At 43.6% G+C, this 20070-nt stretch overlaps 1 protein-coding gene across 9 annotated transcripts in view; it reads right to left on the reverse strand.

Moving 5' to 3' along the window:
• The window catches only part of GABPB1 (GA binding protein transcription factor subunit beta 1), a 96385-nt gene extending 77806 nt beyond the window's left edge, over window positions 1-18579 (reverse strand). For 3 of the 9 annotated variants that reach the window (XM_034938744.3, XM_008974928.6, XM_063596637.1), the window contains exon 1: window positions 1828-18576. The gene's annotated coding sequence lies outside the window, so the exon portion shown is untranslated. Of the gene's footprint in view, window positions 1-1827 lie in introns of all 9 variants that reach the window. The other 6 variants (XM_003821466.7, XM_063596636.1, XM_024925669.4 and 3 more) reach the window with 5 other exon arrangements.
• Between the last annotated feature and the right edge of the window lie 1491 nt (window positions 18580-20070).

Raw genomic sequence — 20070 nt, forward strand, 5'->3', positions numbered from 1 at the left:
TAAGAATATCTTCGAATGTTCCTGAGTCTCCGAGATCATAGGCAGATTATGCAGTCTTCATCTGTGATTTTGTTTAGGCACCTAAATTCCAACTTTTAAAAAAGTTAGAGCCCAGTAAAAAAAGTATAGGAATCAATCTTATTCAGTCTTGTTAAAATGTGTCTTGCATAACATCTTGATTTGACTTGTATGGTGAAAGCACGGTAAGAATGACACATTTCTGTTTTTTGGTGTTTTTTTTTTAAAAAGTATGAGTGTACAGTGGAGTGTTCCAGAGGTTACATGCTGTGCTAACCACAACAGTCTGACGTAGATCTGAGAATCTTCTATTAAACCAGGCATTAAAAAGATTTGCAAAAATGCAAGATGTCACTCTTATCATCTATGTTAACATGTAATGGATTTATTTTTTGTTTTTGGAAAAAAAATAACCAAGAGAAAAGAAAATAAAGTCATCTTTAGTTTCCTTAAATTCAAAGTCTGAGCCTGAAAATGGAAGTATCAAAGCTGATGGTTATACGTCAGTGAGAAAAAAATTTAAACCAAGCTGGGTGGGTCTTTACATGAGATAAACTATCTACATGAAAGAATGACCACTAACTTCTGCATAATAAATGAGAGTGGATCTTTTAATTCTGAGATGGCAATGTACTTTACAAGGACCATTTACAGACTACATCAAACCTTTTTCTAGATAAAAAACGTACTTCAGTAACTTGCCTGAATTGAGAGAGCAAAACAGTCCGGAGAGAAAACTTAAAATGTTTCCACATTATCAAGCCCCCTTCAGAAGTACTGTGGTCTCGGCCCCTCCTTTGAACAGATGTCCGCTCGCCACAGTCCAATCAGGTTTAAAGCAAGAGTATTTGTACTGAAAACAAGCTTAAAGTGGGAAGACACACACAAAGCAGGCCTGTATCATTCCTTTGGTTTCAGTTTTCACGATGCACCCTTGAGGCTAGGCACGTTGATTCAACACACTTGGAGAGCTTCACCGAAACACACTAAACACACAGTGATGAACTGTGCCCTGGCAGAGATGACCTGGCAAAATTCTCAACTTCTTCCCTGAGGCAGTGCACCCGCAGTTCTCGGCGGCGAAGTCTTTGGGGCAGAAGTCCCGAGCCTTCAGAACGGCAGGCTTCTCCCCCTCAGGACTCCAGTCCCCGCGGCCAAGGCTGTCGCTGCGGGGGCCCCGCGCGGGACTGGCCAGGCTCTTCCATTAACCCTGTCTGGTCCAGCCGATCCCGCCGCGACCCGAGCGCCTCTCGGCCCCGCAGCACAGGGCGCCCAGGACCCGCCACCCTCGCCGCCCGTTCCCCTCTCCGGAGAGCCCGGCGGGGCCGTCAGGCTGCCGAGACAAAGGGTACCGCGGCGCCAGAGGCCGAGGCCCAGCCGCGCCTGCCTTCCTCCTTCTCCCGCCCACTGCCAACCTCCAGTCGCCCGCAGAACCTCCGCTGCCTCGGCGCGACCCCATCGCCACCCCGGGGCTGCCGCTCGGGACCGGCACGCCGGGTAGCCGCGAGGAGGCCGCGGCATGCTAGGGCCGAGGAGGGGGCGGCGGCCGCCACCATGTCTGCCCGCCCCTCCCAGAAGCGGGGTGCCCAGCGGACAAAGCGCAGCGGCGGCGCGGGCGCCCAGGCCGACCCCGCCGACCCCCGCGGAATAAGCGGGGCCAGGAGCCCCGGAAACCCGGCGCCTTAATGCAATAAACAGGAAATCGCGGGGATGATCTGGGTTCCGGGGGAAGTGGAATTATTTTTTACCAGCGAAGAGATCAACTTCCACATCCGGTGGTAACAGGGCCCTACACAGACCCGCACTGACCTGGAAAAGCTTCGGGAGCGGCGACGGGAAGGCAGCAGGAGGTGGTGCGGGGACCCGAGGCGCCTCGTACCCGGCCGGGCTGACGCGGCCCCGCTACACACAAAGCGCTTCAGCTGCACAGGGCGCTATTTTCCGAAAATGCCGCGTCTGGTCGGCGCCCAAAATCCCCACCGAAAAGTCCCCCGTGCTGCGCGCGGAGGGACACATGGTGTGCGAGTGAGTCAGGTTCCCAGCATCCCTCCCGGACCCGGCCCTCTTCAGCTCATCGCCCGAGGATTTTCCGCCTCTGCGCTCGTCGGCAGATCTTGCTACTACCCGCTCCCTAGCTGTGTTCCCGCGGGGAGAGAGGGGAAAGAGGGTCTGATTTTTTAACGAAGGGAAAGAAAATATGCCATTTCTAGCGCTTCAGCCACACAAAGAAAGCGGCGGAATGATCCGCTCTCGGCGACCGCAAGTCCCGGCTCGCCCGGCGCCTGCGCGGCAGCGGGGGTGGGAGCTGCGAACGGCCATGTGCGCGGCGGAGAGGCCGGGTGGCCACCGAACCTTGCCGCCTGTTCTGCGGTGGGTAGGAGTTTGGCAACTAATGTTCCTGTGCTAACCTTCGTGTCTCTGTGACATGACTGTTGAAAGACGGAGAGTGCGGAATCTTTGGAGTTTAAGCTTGCCAACTGTGCGGCCTAGCAGAATCCTGGGAGACGGAAGGACAGCCAGGAGGCTAGGATTTACCTTTAAGTGTCCCTAGATTCAACTAGGCAGACTGGGACGGGAGACGCTGTGAAGGTACCAGGGAAGGAACGAGTGAGGTTCCTTTTCCACTTTTTCATAAACTCAACAGTCAGGTTCATGACGAAGATATACATATTTCTGTAGATTTTTTCCCCAACATTCTAATTATGCCTCATGTTTCGTAGATCCTAGTAACCGTTGGGATTACTGCCACCTCAGAGGTAGAGATCTGTTTTTCCGTGGCTGGAATGTCAAAAATTTTGTTGTATTTTATTAAGAAAGTAGCAAAAGTTTGGAGATTTGCAAAGTTAAAAAAAAAAGCATTATGAACTTAATCTAGATGTGATTTGCTAAGGAACTTAATATATTGATATGTTTTTCACAGGGGCGTCTGGGCATGGCTTTCCCAACCTAGTAACTGCAGCTTCTAGCATCCTACATGTAGGACTTGGGAATATGTGAGACAGCGCCAAGAATTTAATCCAGGAGAATTGACAAGCTTAAATGAAATCCATATTGCCCACTGATTTTGTGCAGCTTCAGATAAGTAATCTTTCTCCACTTAGCCTTTTGTAACAATTGATGTAATAAAGGTTTGTAGTCTTTGCGTAATTTATTAAAGCATTGTGCCTAAAACAGAAAAAAAGCATAGGAACCATAGGCTGTGTTTTCTTTTGATTTAATATTTTCATTTCTTCAGTTAATAGAAATTTGTCAAAATTCTGATGTTTTTCTGTAGCATTATTTGAATGAGCATTGTTTATTTGAGTGAACATTCAGCTAATTGTTACAGAATCGTTGCCCCCATTAATCTTAGGCTGTAGAATGTAGACAAGTAAATAGGCATCATCAGTATGATGAGAGTGAAGCTACTTAATACTGTGGAATCAAATAAAGGAGGAATCCCTTACTAAACCAAGAGGGAGGAATAAAATGGAATGGGACTAGAGAAGCAATTAGCTTTAATAAGGGTATTATGGAAGACTTTCTAGATGAGAAGCAGTAAGTACAGATGTTTGGAGGCAAACACTAGAGAGATTGTTGGGTAAAGAAGACAATGCTGGAGGTCTACTTGTGAAGGCCTTGAATGCTATGTGCAGAAGTCAGCTTCTGAGAACCAGGAGGAAGATATTGAAAGATTTTAAGTAGAAGAATCATAGGATTGAATTCATTTTAGACACATCACTGTTACACAAAAATTTGAGGCAAACAGAAGAGTTTGGAGTAAACAGTAGGCTGTGAGCCAGTAACGACTTGGACTGAGTTGGTGGCAGGTAGGTGTGAAGAAAATAAAGTGGTTATTGGGAGATTTGGTTAACTGAAAATGACTGAGGGAGATAGATGTCAGGTGACTCCCAAGTGAGTTGGTGGAGCAGCTAGGAGGATAGTAATGTCTTCACTGAGATTAGAAACAAAATAAGAGAATATATGTTAGGGAAGGAAGAAGTCTCTGTTTTGACCATGTAAAATTTGAAGTGCATGTGAGCCAACCAGTCATATATGTGTAGTCTGCAATTAGATATTCATTCAACACTGTTGGAAGAGCACCTACTCTGTGCCTGGTACTGTTCTACACACTGAAATAGGTAAAGCAGCAGCAAAACAAATGGTTCCTACTCCTGTTTTTAGAGGGAAACAGCATATAAACAAGTTTTAAAAATAAGAGGAGAGAGAATATCCCATAAATTCGTGAAGAAGGCTGGGTGCAGTGGCTCATGCCAGTAATCCCAGCAGTTTGGGAGGCCGAGGTGGGTGGATCTCCTGAGTTCAGGAGTTAAAGAGCAGCCTGGCCAACATGGCAAAACCCCATCTCTACTGAAAAAAATTAGCCGGGCATGGTGGCACGCTCCTGTAATTCCAGCTACTCCGGAGGCTGAGGCAGGAGAATAGCTTGAACCCAGGACATGGAGGCTGCAGTGAGCCGAGATTGCGCCACTGCACTCCAGCCTGGGCGACTGAACGAGACTCCGTCTCAAAAAAAAAGAGTTTGTGAGGAAAATTAAAAACTGATTGGATAAAGTGTTACTCTGGGGAAAAGAGAGCAAACTTTGGTGGTTGGTTGATCAGAGATGGCCTCACTGAGAAGGTATTAGAAAGGACAAGAACAGTGTGAGACCAAAGGGAATAGCTGGGCAAAGGCCCTAAGGTGAAAAGTTTGTTGTGTTTAGGGAATAGCAAGGTCAGTGTATCCGAAATCTAGTGACCAAAAGAAGGAATGATAGGAGGTGAAGTCTTCAGCCTCAATAAGAAGGTGAAGTGCACTGGAAGCCATTGAAGGATTTAAGAAATGGAGTATCTGGCCAGGCGCGGTGGCTCATGCCTGTAATCCCAGCACTTTGGGAGGCCGAGGTGGGAGGATCAAGAGGTCAGGAGATGGAGACCATCCTGGCTAACACGGTGAAACCCCGTCTCTATTCAAAATAAAAATTTTTTTTTTAAATTAGCCGGGCGTGGTGGCGGGCACCTGTAGTCCCAGCTACTCGGGAGGCTGAGGCAGGATAATGGCGTGAACCCAGGAGGCAGGGCTTGCAGTGAGCCAAGATCGTGCCACTGCACTCCAGCCTGGGCGACAGAGCGAGACTCCATCTCAAAAAAAAAAAAAAAAAAGAAATGGAGTATCATGGACTAGGATAGTAGCAGTAGAGATGAGGGAAGTGGATGGATCCAAAAAGCTAACCTATCTTGCTTACCAATTAAATGAGGAAAGGGAGGAATCAATAGTGATGCCTAGGTTTGGGGCATGTTGTCTAGGTGGAATTAATTTTAATTACGCTTTTTATTTAACCTAGCATATCCAAATATTATTTCACATGTGATCAACATAAAAAATTACTAAATATTAAAAATATTTTACATTATCTTTCTCATAACTAAGCATTTGAAATCTGGTGTGTATTTTATACTTATAGCATATCTCAGTACTTGATTTCGTAAAATTTCCAGCTGAAAAAATAGATTCACATACCCAAGTCGTTCCAAGCATACTTAAAAGTTTTACGGTAATCGAATCGTGTATATTTTTAAATTTTATTTTAAATTAAAGTTAGGATTATGAATTCAGTTCCTAAATTAGCCCCATTTCACTTCTGCATTTCAAGTGGGACAAGTTATTACCATATTGGACAATGCAGTCTAGTGAAGTAGAGGATAGTAGAAAGTCAGACTTAAAAAGTTGTTTAGAACCAGCTCTGGAAGGCCTTGGATGTCAGATTAAAGGACTGAGATTTTACCCTTGAGTCAGGCAGAATAATGGATGGTTTTTGAACTAAGGAGTGACACAAGGTTGTGCTTATGACTAGAAAGAGGCCACTAGGTGGCCAGCTGGTGAGTCAGGACACCCTTCAGTTGCTTTGACTTCAGCCCTGTGGATTCAAAGTCTGATTTTTGTCAGCGCTCTAGAGCAGTCTCACCAAAAGTGTGGTCCACAAGGCAGTGCCAGTCTGTAAGCCCTTTGTTACACATCCATGTCAAGGCATTTACAGAAAGTAAGAATTTAGAAACTTATAGCAATTTAACAGACTAATTTTATTTCTGTGGGTCTAATAAAAATTTGAGGGATTGTACTTTGCATATTCTTTATTTCCCTTTTTTTGTTTGTTTTTTGTGTTCGAGATGGGAGTCTTGCTCTGTCGCCAGGCTGGAGTGCAGTGGTGCAGTCTCGGCTATGCAACCTCTGCCTCCTGGGTTCAAGCGATTCTCCTGCCTCAGCCTCCCAAATAGCTGGGATTACAGGTGTGCGCCACCACATTCAGCGAATTTTTGTATTTTCAGTAGAGACGGGGTTTCACCATGTTGGTCAGGATGGTCTTCATCGCCTGACCTTGTGATCCGCCTGCCTCAGCCTCCCAAAGTGCTGGGATTACAGGCGTAAGCCACCGTGCCCAGCCCTTTTTTCCTTTTTAGTTTATTTTTTTCTTTTTTGAGACAGAGTTTCGCTCTTATTGCCCAGGCTGGAGTGCAATGGTGCGATCTTGGCTCACCGCAACCTCCGCCTCCCGAGTTGAAGCGATACTCCTACCTCAGCCTCCCAAGTAGCTGGGATTACAAGCATGCACCACCATACCCTGCTAATTTTGTATTTTTAGTAGAGACGGGTTTCTCCATGTTGGTCAGGCTGGTCTCGAACTCCCAACCTCAGGTGATCTACCTGCCTTGGCCTCCCAAAGTGCTGGGATTACAGGTGTGAGCCACTGTACCCGGCCGTTTTTTTCTTTTTCTAATAATTTTTATCATATTACATAAAAGTACCTATGGTCTCACAGATGAAGGGAGTCAGAAGAACCAAACTCCCAGAAGACATATAAATCTAAATGCCTTTTTTACTTTAGAGTGAAAACTGTAATAGCTAAATTATAGTGGACATCTGCTCATTTTCTCCCTCCATGTAGACATGGAAAGCTACATGGAAATAACCGAGTTTATAGTAGCTACCATATATTAAACGTTTCCTGTATGCCAGCCACTGTGCAAAGCATATTATATATATTGTCTCATTTAATCCTCACAAGTCTGTAAAATAAGTATTGTTTGCCCCATTTTTCCAATGAAGAAACCGAGGCTAAAATAGGTTGAATAACTTACCTAAATTCACCATCCTCAAAGGTGTTAAAGACAGGATTCCAGTACAGGTCTCTCATTTCCTTCATGATTAGGAATACTACTTTGAAATGGGAGACCTGTACTGTATCTGTTAATTCCAAATTCCCTGGCATAAAGACTCAGTACATTGTTTAAAGAGAATGCATGAAGTTAACTGCATTACCTTTTGGAGGGTTCATTTGTGAATTTGGGGCCAAAGTAAGGGGAGTTACTGGTATTCTAATAGCATCAAACAAATGAATTCATTTCATCTTTTGGGGAGGTGGAGGGAATAAGGTCTCACCTTGTCGCCCATGCAGGCTGGAAGGCCGTGATATGATCTCAGCTCACTGCAGCCTCAACCTGGGCTCAAGCGATCCTCCCACCTCAGCCTCCTGAGTAGCTGGGACTACAGGTGCACACCACCACGCCCAGCTCATTTTTGTATGTTTTGTAGAGACTGTGTTTTGCCACGTTGCCCAGGCTATTCTCAAACTCCTGGGCTCAAGTGATCCTCCCACCTCAGCCTCCCAAAGTGCTGGGATTACAGGTGTAATCCACCACACCCAGCCAAATGCATTCATGTCTACAATAGAAATACATCTCTTTGCTGCTATCTTGAATTTGTAGACTCCCACAAATCAATAAAAAAGAAGACATCCAATAAAAAAATGGGTAGAGGCCAGGCAGTGGCTAACACCTGTAATCCAAGCACTTTAGGAGGCCCAGGCAGGCAGATCACTTGAGGTCAGAAGTTCGAGACCAGCCTGGCCAACATGACAAAACCCTGTCTCTACTAAAAATATAAAAATTAGCCAGACGTACTGGCACGTACCTGTAATCACAACTACTCGGGAGGCTGAGACAGGAGAATTGCTTGAACCCAGGAGGCAGAAGTTGCAGTGAGCCAAGATCGTGCCACTGCACTCCAGCCTGGGCGACAGAGCAAGACTCCATCTCAAAAAAAAAAAAAAAAAAAGGTAGAAACTTAAACAGTCACCTCACAAAAAAGGGTATCTAAATATTAGTTTCTTAAAAAATATAAAAGGGGCGTGTAGATGGCCGATAAACATGTAAAAGATAACTAATTTAATCATTAGAGAAATGCAAATTAAAACCTAAATGAGATTTTAATCTCACATCCAACAGAATGGCTAAAATGGAAAACCCAGAAAATGCCAGATGTTGGTCAAGAGTTGGAGTAACTGAAACTACACGGCTGCTGGAAATGTATATTGGTATAACCACTTTGGAAAATGGGAAGTTCAACAAACAGGCAAACCAATCTAGATTTAGGGATATATGTTTAGGTAGTAAAAGTATAAAGAAAAGAAATAGTTAGCTTTGCAGAGAGTAGTGCTTGGGAGGTAATAGGTGCTTCTGGAGTGCTGTTGATGTTATGTTCCTAAGTAGGGTGCTATGGCTTGAGTTTGGTTTACCTGACCCTACCAAGTCTCATGTTAAAATTTCATCCCCAGTGTTGGAGGTGAGGCCTGGTGGGAAGGGTTGTGGGAGTGGATTTCTCATGAGTGGCTTCGTATTCTGTAAGGAGTGAGTTCATTAAGAGACTGGCACCTCCTCTCTCCTTTCTCTCGCCATGTGATCTCTGCATATGTCATCTCCTGTCTGCCTTCCACCATGAGCAGCCTGAAGCCCTCACTGGAAGCAGATACTGCTACCATGCTTCCTGTACAGCCTGCAAAACCGTGAGCCAAATAAGCCGAACATTCTAAGACACTGGGATTACATGAGTGTTAGCACTCTATGACTTAATGAGAAGTAGGTTTTTTGGAGAAAAATGTACTTTCAGTATGTATATTATATATTTCATGGTTATTTTTAAAACTCGTGAGCAATGCTGGATACACACTACCAACTATTACTTCCCTGACTGAGCCAATTTTTCTGTAAATGCATCACAAATGTGAAAGATAAGGTAGGCCTGAATTCTGGGGAATGACAGTGGTGAAGGAAAGGCGAGACAGGTGCAAAAGACACTGCAGAACTCAGGCTCAAAATCTCATCCTTAACTCCTTCCCTCATCCCACCATGTTGAATCAGATGTCAATAGCAATTTTATATGGCATTTTTTAAGCTTGCAAAAAGTTATAAACAGAAAATGTTCATTTTATCACTCCATCACAGACGAAAAACATGAAATTAGAGTAGATAGAACATAGACTGAAAACCAGTGAACTTATTAAAAAAAATCCCATGATGTGGACAAAAAAAAAGAACTTGTGGCTCCTCACTCCAACTCCTGTGACTCTCTCACCTTACCCCCACTGCCTTCAAGTTTTTTGTAGAAAGAGAAATTTTGTATGGATTGAGTTTAAGATGATGCCAGAATATCAAGGTAGAATTATTAAACACACAAAAGCTAAGGTTTGGTACTCTGAAAAAAGGTCAGAATTGGTGATAGAAAATTAGAAGTTACCCATCCATAGAAGGGTAATAAAGCCATGAGAGTGAAGGAAACCAGTGAGAGAGAATATTGAGAAAAGTACTGAAGGACAGAGAAGGAGAAGCGAAGGAGGAAAGCAAATCAGCATTTATTGAGCATCTGTTAAACTGTATGCCAGCTGCTCTACATTTACTATCTCATTTATTCCTTTCCATTTCCAAGGTAGCCAATTTTAGCCTCATTTGATAGACTGGCTTTGTAGACTCAAAAAGCAGTAAAAAGAACCAGCATTCAAAACCAGCTTGACTCCAGTTTATTCTGTGTACTACACCATTCCTGGAGAGGCTAAGTGTGTGTTACAGAAGACCATGGGGAGAATTTAGCTCAAGTAAAGATAAGCCCTGGGAAAAGACCATTGGATTTTTGTGTTTTTTGACTAAGGGGTTCCCATAACATAGCAGCACCTGCACTCCTGTCTTAACGCTTCTGTGAATGTGGGTAATCCAGAGAAATGTAAAACGCTTGTCAATAAGGGGGGAAAAAGTCAAGATAGTAAATGTAAAAATTAGTATAATGAAAACAAACCAGTTATTAAATTCTATCTAGATACTCTTGCCAACCAAGCACTTCGAATCTCAAGGCTTGAATGAAGAATAGCTTTTTTTTTTTCTCTGAGACACGGTCTTACTCTGTTGCCCAAGCTGGCGTGCAGTGGCAAGATCTCAGCTCACTGCAGCCTGGATTTCCCATGCTCAGGTGATTCTCCCACCTCAGCCTCCTTAGCAGCTAGAACTACAAGCGCAGCCACCATGCCTGGCTAATTCTGTGTATTTCTGGTAGAGATGGGGTTTTGCCATGTTGCCCAGGCTAGTCTTGAACTCCTGAGCTCAAGCGAGACACCCACCTTGACCTCCCAAAGTGTTGGGATTACAGACATTAGCCACCACGCCTGGCCTGTAAACAGGAATAACTTTCTTGCTGTGTGATTCAATGTTATTTACTGCTTTGTTCATGTACTGCCTATGTTGATTATCACCAGTGGTATGGATCCTGCACATTGGGAAACACTGCAGTGTTATTTAATTTTGTTCAGTGTGTTTACAGTGCAGTTTTAGTCACCTGAAATTCTAAGAGAAAAGATCAATATGGTTTTGCCAATCAAAGGTCATTAATACTTGGAATGAAAGATAACTTCTCCTGGTGATGAACACATGCCTTTTGAAAAGCATCAGTATCTCCTTAAAATGTATAAACTACTGTAATCAATGAGGAAGACTTTTTCCTATCAGATTTATTAAACTCATTTACCATACAAATAGCATTATAACATTAAAGAAAATTTTTTTAAAATTCTGTACCATAAAACAATTACTGGTTCCTTCCTACCTGTTTTTAGGTTTGCAGATGAATAATGTGTGGATTTTTGGCAGACACACTGCTGAAAATTTTTCACTTCGTTGGGTGAGCATCTCACCCTATCTCCATTTGTCTCCCTGCTCTGAGTTCTAGAGAAGACCACCAATAAGCAAGTGAAATTCTTTGGCCAAGTCACTGATATCAGAATTCTCCAGAGGCACCAAGAACTTTGATTTCCAGAAATTGTTTAGGCACAGCCACTCATTCAACCTTATATTTTGTATCTCAGAGTTAAGGTTGCATTTGGGCTACCTAGCCTATAGACTCTATTTTAAGACAAGCAGGCATTTAATAGTTGTTGGTTGGTTGATTAGAGCTTCTAGCCAATTTTTAAAAATTATTTGAATAGATAAGGCATTCACTGGTTCAAAAAAAATTTTTTAATCATCACTTCCACCCATCCAGTTATCAGTACTGAAGTAACCTCTACTTTTTGTTTCTTGCATATTCTTTCTTTTTTTTTTTTTTTTTTTTTGAGACATAGTCTCGATCTGTCGCCCAGGCTGGGGTGCAGTGGCGTGATATTGGGTCACTGCAACCTCCGCCTCCCGAGTTCAAGCAATTCTCCTGCCTCAGCCTCCCATGTAGCTGGGACTACAGGCGCATGCTACCACGCCCGGCTAATTTTTATATTTTTAGTAGAGACGGGGTTTCACCATGTTGGCCAGGCTGGTCTTGAACTCCTGACCTCAGGTGATCGCTTGCCTCGGCCTCCCAAAGTGGAGTTACAGGCATGAATCACAGTGCCCAGCCTCTTGTATATTTTTCCACATACACATTTTTTCATACATACATATGTGAGAATAAATGTTCTTATTCCCCCTCCCCCATTTTTATGTAAGAGAAAATACCGTACAAACCCTTCTGCACATTGGACTTGAGATGGCTTTTCCATCTCAGTGCAAAAAGGTGACATTTTTTCTTAACCACTGCACATTATTTAGTTATGACCCAGTTTAGGGACATTGAGTTTCTTTTGTACTCTAGTGCTTGAATGGTTATCCTTAGATGTACATCTTTCCTTGTATATTTAAATATGTCTCATCTCAGTTTCCACAGGTGGAATTGCTCTGCAAAAAGGCATATATGTATTTTTAATTTGCCCTCTATGTACCAAATGTTTTCACCCCAGCATTGCTGATGGATTAGGGTGCTGCCAAGTTTTTAGATTTTTACCTACCAGCTTTTGAAGGGCAGATTATTTCAAGTCTTAATTAATATTTTCAGGAACAATAACAATATCATTTGGTTAAATTGAGAGAAATGGGGTTCAGTTGACAGAATTTGTTCAGGATGTAGAATTTTTCTGCTGCTGCTCCTGCAGCTACACACCTACAACTAGTAAAAACATGGTTGCTTAGGTTGTCAAATGACCAGCAAACCTGGAGAGGAACCTGGAATGACTATAAACAGCTCCACCCACACTTTTTTTGGGCAAATGTGCAAGCTTAGTAGAATCTAAAAGGATCCTTCAGCCTTTGTTTGAGTTGCAGAAAATTAACATGGTAAGGAGGAAAAAATCACTAATTTTTTTAAAAAGTTCCCTGATACAGGAACTGAAAATGATTTTTGACCAACCTGGGCAATAGAGCAAAATCCCATCTCTACAAAAAAATACAAAAATTAGTCGGGCATGGTGGTGCTGCCTGTAGTGATGGCTACTCATCCTGAGGTGGGAGGATTGCTTGAGGCCAGGAGGTTGAGGCTGCAGTGAGCCAGGATCACACCACTGCACCAGCCTGGGCTACAGAGTAAGACTCAAGAAAAAAAAAAGATGTTTAATTAATCTTGCTTCAGTGCTGAGGTGGTACAGGGAGGGAGAAAGGGATATTGGGCTATGAATTCCATCTAAACTGGGGATTTTTATCAGGGTGTGAAGAAAGATTTTCAGGAATAATTATCTGAGTTACTTGGAGTAAAAGTAGCAGGAGGAGGAAAAGAGATATGGCCTGTGGGTCTCTGACTTGCCAAACTTTTTATTCATTTTACAAATCATGATTTCTAGAGCATCTTAATCTTTGAGGCCCAGCTGCTTGGAAGTTGCATAATCTCTATACTTCAGTTCCCCCCTATGAAATGGGGAATATGATAGAATCTACCTTGTATTTGAGAGGACTAAATAAATATAAAGTGCTTAGAAAAGTAAGGACTGAAATACTAGTAATAATTATTTTGACACGTTTAAGTAATCAGTATTATCTGGAAAACTGTGCTAATAGTGCCTGATCTACACAAATTTAAGTGACAATACCCCTTTTTTGAGTCAGAGTCTCACTACGTTACCCAGGCTAGAGTACAGTGGTACGATCTCTGCTCAGTGCAGCCTCCGCCTCCTGGGTTCCAGAGATTCTCCAGCCTCAGCCTCCCAAGTAGCTGGGATTACAGGCGCCTACCACCACACCTGGCTAATTTTTGTATTTTTAGTAGAGATGGGGTTTTACCATGTTGGCCAGGCTGGCCTCAAACTCCGGACTTCAAGTGATCACCTGCCTCAGCCTTCTAAAGTGCTAGGATTATAGGCTTGAGCCACTGCAGCCACCACTCTGTATATCTCTTTTGAAAGTCATAAGCAATATCTTTGGAAAAAACACTTAAGGTTATTTATTTAGAGGTAGTGTCTCTCTGTGCCCCAGCTGGAGTACAGTGGCACAGTATCACAGCTTGCTGCAGCATCAAATTCCTAGGCTCAAGCCATCCTTCCACCGGACATGTTGGCGTGCACCTCCTGAGTAGCTGGGACTACAGTTGTGCTCTACCACACCGGGCTAATTTTTGTATTTTTTAGTAGAGACAGGGTTTTGCCATGTTAGACAGGCTGGTCTGGAACACCTGACCTCCGGTGATCTGCCCACCTCAGTCTCCCAAAGGGCTGGGATTAAAGGCATGAGCCACCGCACTCAGCCACTTAAGTCTTTTAAAAAATCAATTAATTTCTAAATGGTTTTGGACTTTTGACTCCTTATAAGTGTTAAGATATTTTGGTATCACTTTTTTCCTTCCAAAAAAAAAAACCAACTAGGTGATATCTATTCCTCAGTCAAAGTTAATTAAAACTATTTTGGATCCCAGCACTTTGGGAAGCCAAAGGCAGGCAGATCACCTGAGGTCAGGAGTTCAAGACCAGCCTGGCCAACATGGTGAAACCCTGTTTCTACTAAAAATACAAAAATTAGCCGAGCATGGTGGCAGGCGCCTGTAATCCCAGCTACTCAGGAGGCTGAGGCAGGAGAATTGCTTGAACCCGGGAGGCGGAGTTTGCAGTGAGTCAAGATAGTGCCATCGCACTCCAGCCTGGACAACAGAGCGAGACTCCATCTAAAAAAAAAAAAAAAAACTCAGTTTTTGGTTTTGAAAATGTCATGATACCTGTTGAGATAACTGCTGAATAGATGGGTAATACACAGTCTAGGGCATGGTATCAAAAGAACTTGTCACTGTACATATCGGAAATGGTAAAAATATGTTTTGCCGTTTTCACGAATTCATTCATTTTTCATGTTTCACGAATTCATTCTTTTAAAAAAAAAAAAAGATCCTGCTAATTCTCTGTTTCTCTTGCTTTTCTCCTTTATGACTAAGTTTTCCTCATTATGGGTTACCCCACATTACTGCTTACGAAGACATCTCTTTAGTCAGAAAACAGTAGCTTGGTTCAGCTCTAGCTTCATTGTTAAGCTCATAGGTAAATCTGGCAAATGGCTAGAAACAGTCACATGTTTGCTTGTCCTTAATGCTCTCACCTTTTCCCAGCTATTTGGATGTATATACTTTTGTTTACTTTGTAGTGTACCAACTTAATATATGTTATAGACTAAATGTTTATGTCCTCCCAAACTTCATATTTTGGAAGCCAGACATGGTAACTCACACCTGTAAGCCTAACACTTTGGGAGGCCTAGGTGGGAGGATTGCTTGAGTCCGAGAGTTCAGAACCAGCCTGGACAACATAGTGAGACCCCGTCTCTACAAAAAAAAATTTTTTTTTAATTAGCCAGGTGTGGTGGCATACACCTGTAGTCCCAGCTACTCAGGAGGCTTGCCTGAGCCCAGAAGTTTGAGACTGCAGTGAGCCATGATATTGCCAGCCTGGGTGACAGAGCAAGACCTTGTCTCAAGAAAAAAAAAAAAAATTGCCAATTGCAATGGCTCACGCCTGTAATCCCAGCACTAGGAGGCCCAGGTGGGTGAATCACCTGAGGTCAGGAGTTTTGAGACCAGCCTGGCCAACGTGGCAAAACCTCGTCTCTACTAAAAATGCAAAAATTACCGGGACGTGTTGGTGAGCACCTGTAATCCCTGCTACTCGGGAGGCTGAGGCAAGAGAATCTCTTGAACCCAGGGGGTGGAGGTTGCACTGAGCCGAGATCATGCCATTGTACTTCACCTGGGCAACAAGAGGGAAACTGTCTCCAAAAAAAAAATTTGGAGGGCTGGGCACGGTGGCTCACACCTGAAATCCCAGCACTTTGGGAGGCCAAGGCGGGTGGATCACAAAGTCAGGAGTTCAAGACCAGCCTGGCCAACATAGTGAAACCCTGTCTCTACTAAAAATACAAAAATTAGCCAGGCATGGTGGCACACGCCTGTAGTCCCAGCTACTGGGGAGGCTGAGGCAGGAGAATTGCTTTGAACCCGGGAGGCAGAGGTTGTGAGCTGAGATCGCGTCAGTACACTCCAGCCTGGGCAACAATGCGAGATTGCATCTCAAAAAAATAAATAAATATTTGGAGTCCCATAATAAATAAATATTTGGAGTCCAATGTGATAGTATCTGGAGATGGGGCCTTTGGAGGTAATATGGGTTAGATAGGTCATGACGGTAGGGCCCTCATTATGGGATTAGTGGCGTTATAAGAAGAAGAGAGAAATCTTCCTCCTCAAGAGCAGAGGAAAAGCCATATAAGAATACAGTGAGACGGCCACTTCCAAACCAGAAAGGGAGCCCCCACCAGGAACCAAATTGGCTGGCACCTTGATCTTGGACTTCCCATGCTCCAGAACTGTGAGAAATAAATTTCTATTATTTAAGCCCATGGTAGTTTTATGGCATCCTAAGCTAAGACAACGTGTCTCTAGTTTCCCACAGATTCATAAAGGTCCATACAAAAATGTTATAACTGTTAATAGTGTCCTGTCCTTGAATTTAACAGCAACCAACATATTGTTTGCATAGTTCTTGCACCATTTGGAAACAGTGACCTTTAGGTGTTGCAGGTAACTATTGGGAAATCCTTCAGTTTGTTTAACATTTCCATATTTTGATTTGCATCTTGGGAGTTGCTTGGAATTTGGGATCCTCTTCTGTCTCGAGTTGAAATCAGAGGCTGCTTGCCGGGCAAGGTGGCTCACGCCTGTAATCCCAGCACTTTGGGAGGCCCAGGCAGACAGATCACCAGATGTCGGGAGTTAGAAACCAGCCTGGCCAACATGGCGAAACCCCGTCTCTACTAAAAATACAAAAATTAGTCGGGCGTGCTGGTGCATGCCTGTAATCCTAGCTGCTTGGGTGCTGAGTCAGGAGAATTGCTTGAACCCGGGAGGTGGAGGTTGCAGTGAGCCAAGATCGTGTCACTGCACTCCAGCCGGGGCAACAGAGCAAGACTCTGCCTCAAAAAAAAGAAAAAAGAAATCAGAGGCTGGGCATAGTGGCTCATGCCTATAAGCCCAGCACTTTGGGAGGCCAAGGCAGGTGGATCACTTGAGGCCAGGAGTTCAAGACCAGCCTGGGCAACATGGCGAAAGCCTATCTCTACTATAGATACAAAAGATTAGCTGGACGTGATGGTGTGTGCCTGTAATCCCAGCTACTCAAGAGGCTGAGGCACAAGAGAATTGCTTGAACACAGGAGGTGGAGGTTGCAGTGAGCCAAGATCACGCCACTGCACTCCAACCTGGGGCAACAGAGTGAGACTGTCTCAAAAAAAAAAAAAAAAGAAATCAGAGATAATATAAATGCAGGTGTAAACTCATACACTTAATGGGCTATAAGTTTTGGAACTGGCTGTGATGACAAAAGTAATAATGGGCTGTAAGTGGTATTAAATGTGGGATTAACTGGATATTTAATGATACCAAGGAATCATTAATTTTGTTTGGCTATGATGTTTTATTATTAGAATGATGTTATGATTAAATTTTATTTTTGTCTGGATACAGTGGCTCACACCTGTAATCCCAGCGCTTTGGGAGGCCGAGGCAGATGGATCACTTGAGGCCAGGAGTTCCAGACCAGCCTGGCCAACACGGCGAAACCCCATCTCTACTAAAAATACAAAAAATTAGCCAGGCCTGGTGGTGCACGCTTGTAATCCCAGGTACTTGGGAAGCTAAGGCAGGAGGATCACTTGAACCCAGGGGAGGCTGCAGTGAGCTGAGATCGTGCCACTGCACTCCAGCTTGGGCAACAGAGCAAGACTCCATCTTAAAAAGAAGAAAGAAAGAACTTCTATTTTTTAAATGTTTTTTCCTTTCATTGAACTCCATTTATAGCCTTTCCATTCAGAGCATAAATTTAGATTAAATTTTAAAACAAGGCTTGGCACCCTGGCTTATGCCTGTAATCCCAGCACTTTGTGAGGCCAAGGTGGGCAGATCACCTGAGCTCAGAAGGTTGAGTCCAGCCTGGCTAACATGGTGAAACCCCGTCTCTAAAATAGTACACAGTCCTAGAGCAGTGGTGTGCACCTGTAGTCCTAGCTACCTGGGAGGCTGAACCAGGAGAATTGCTTGAGCCTGGGAGGCAGAGGTTGCAGTGAGCCAAGATCGCACCATTGCACTCCAGCCTGGGTGACAGAGAGAGACCCTGTGCCCCTCAAAAAAATGTTTTTTTTAAACAAGAATCTCTCAGGCATACTGAAATGTTGAAGAGGAAATTATATTAATATTTGGGACTTGTTTCCAAATTTGGAATTGGGGCAGGGTGTAAATTGTTGGCAATATCAAAGAAACGAGGAGTTGGAATGATAATTGTAGAAGCTGCATGATAGATACACATTCTTTATACTTCTGTATATGTTGAAATTTTTTATCAAATTATAATTGTGTATAATGACTAATTATGCTTTCATTGTCTATTCTGTGTGGTTATGTTACTTGCTGAAATTAATACATAAAGAGTCTTCAACTTAAATGACTTATCAAGCATAAATATTAAAATACTGGATGTTACTACACATTTGACTCCACTTATGCATTTATTCATCAACTATTAAATGCTTTCATGTAGGTTTCTCATTTAATCTCTGCAAGGTAGGTGTTACCCCTGGTTTTACAAATGAGAAAATGTAGATTCAAGATAAGTAATATGCAGGTCAAGAATAGCAAAATCGGTCGGGTGCGGTACCTCACGCCTGTAATCCCAACACTTTGAGAGGCCGAAGTGGGTGGATCACCTGAGGTCAGGAGTTCAATCCCAGCCTAGCCAATATAGTGAAACCCCATCTCTACTAAAAATACAAAAATTAGCCAGGCATGATGGCAGGTGCCTGTAATACCAACTACTCGGGGGGTTGAGGGAGGAGAATCGTTTGAACCCAGGAGGTGGAGGTTGCAGTGGCCCGAGATTGTGTCACCACTCCAGCCTGGGCGACAGAGCTAGACTCCATCTAAAAAAAATGAAAATAGCAAAATTACAACTTTTCCCCCATTTGGTCTTCCACCTGGAAACTCATGTTTTATTTCTACTGTTACCATGCTGCTTCTCAGACATGCCTGACTGTTTCTTCCCGTGCTGTTTTCCTTTAGGAGTGAAAGCTTGGCACAACATGTACAATAAAATTTAGGGAAGATTTTTGGGGTCTTTGTCCTCTTCTTTCCTGTTAAAGCAGCTAGAGTCAGTAGGCAGGACCTAAGGTGTACTACACCATAAGGAAGCCATGGAACAGTGAACTGGCAAAATTCTAGACCCAACTCATGAAATTTTGGTTCTTCAAGAATTTCTTTGACTGCTGTTACCTGTATTTGTGTTGATTACTGTTCAATATACTGGGTCTCATCTCACTTTCAGAACATAAACGAAGAGCTTAATCCCAACGCACTTGTCTTTGTCCTCCTTCCTGTCTACGTGTTATGCATCTTCTCAATTAGAAGGCATGTCTGTACAGCTCAGCAGCTCAGGAGTAAATGCAAGGTACAAACATTCCCAACACTGAGCAGCCACCCCAGCCACTCAGTCATTGCTTTCTCATTCTTCTCAAGGACATTCCAAGTTTGCAATATAGGGAAGTTTGGGACAACCCCTATGCCCAAACTGATTGTAATAGTGGAGCTTTATGAATTACGTATAGTATAGCAGAGGTTAACTAAATTCTCACCCTGAACTGTGTGAAGAGACCAGATTTTGTAAGCACTTGTGGTTAGAGACCCAAGAAAGGATCCACCTATTGAGGTCTTAACATGGGTTCTAGGTATTTATACTCACTTAATTCCTTCTAACTTGCCCCCACCTCAGAAAAAAAGACACCATACTTAGGCAAATCTAGACCCAACTATGCTTAAAGCAGTCCTTTGCTGACTAGCCCATAGAGTTGCTTATATGAGATAGACTTGCAGCTGTATGGTACACTTTCCCTGCCTCTAGCTTTCTGCATCTCCAGGCTAGAGAGAGTTAATGACAACAAAAGTACAGACTCCAGTTTTACCCACAGAGATACCCTTTGACCAGACAAAAACACAGGATCGGCCTTGAGTGGTGGCTTATGCCTGTAATCCCAGCACTTTGGGAGGCTGAGGCAGGCGGATCACGAGGTCAGGAGTTAAAGACCAGCCTGGCCAACGGGGTGGAACCCCGTCTCTACTAAAAATACAAAAATTAGCTGGGTATGGTGGCGTGTGCCTGTAATCGCAGCTACTCAGGAGGCTGAGGCAGGAGAATTGAACTGGGACCCGGGAGACGAAGGTTGCAGTGAGCTGAGATCGCACCACTGCACTCCAGCCTCGGCTACAGAGCGAGACTCCGTCTAGAAAAACAAAAAATCACTGAAGAAGCTATACTATTATTGATTCTGACTCAAATAAGAGGTCATTGAAAAAATTGATCAAATCAACTATGTAAAAATCAAAAACAGGCAGGGCACGGTGGCTCACGCCTGTAATTCCAGCACTTCGGGAGGCCGAGGTG

This window comes from Pan paniscus, chromosome 16, assembly GCF_029289425.2.
Source record: "Pan paniscus chromosome 16, NHGRI_mPanPan1-v2.0_pri, whole genome shotgun sequence".
Classification (NCBI taxonomy): Eukaryota; Metazoa; Chordata; class Mammalia; order Primates; family Hominidae; genus Pan; species Pan paniscus.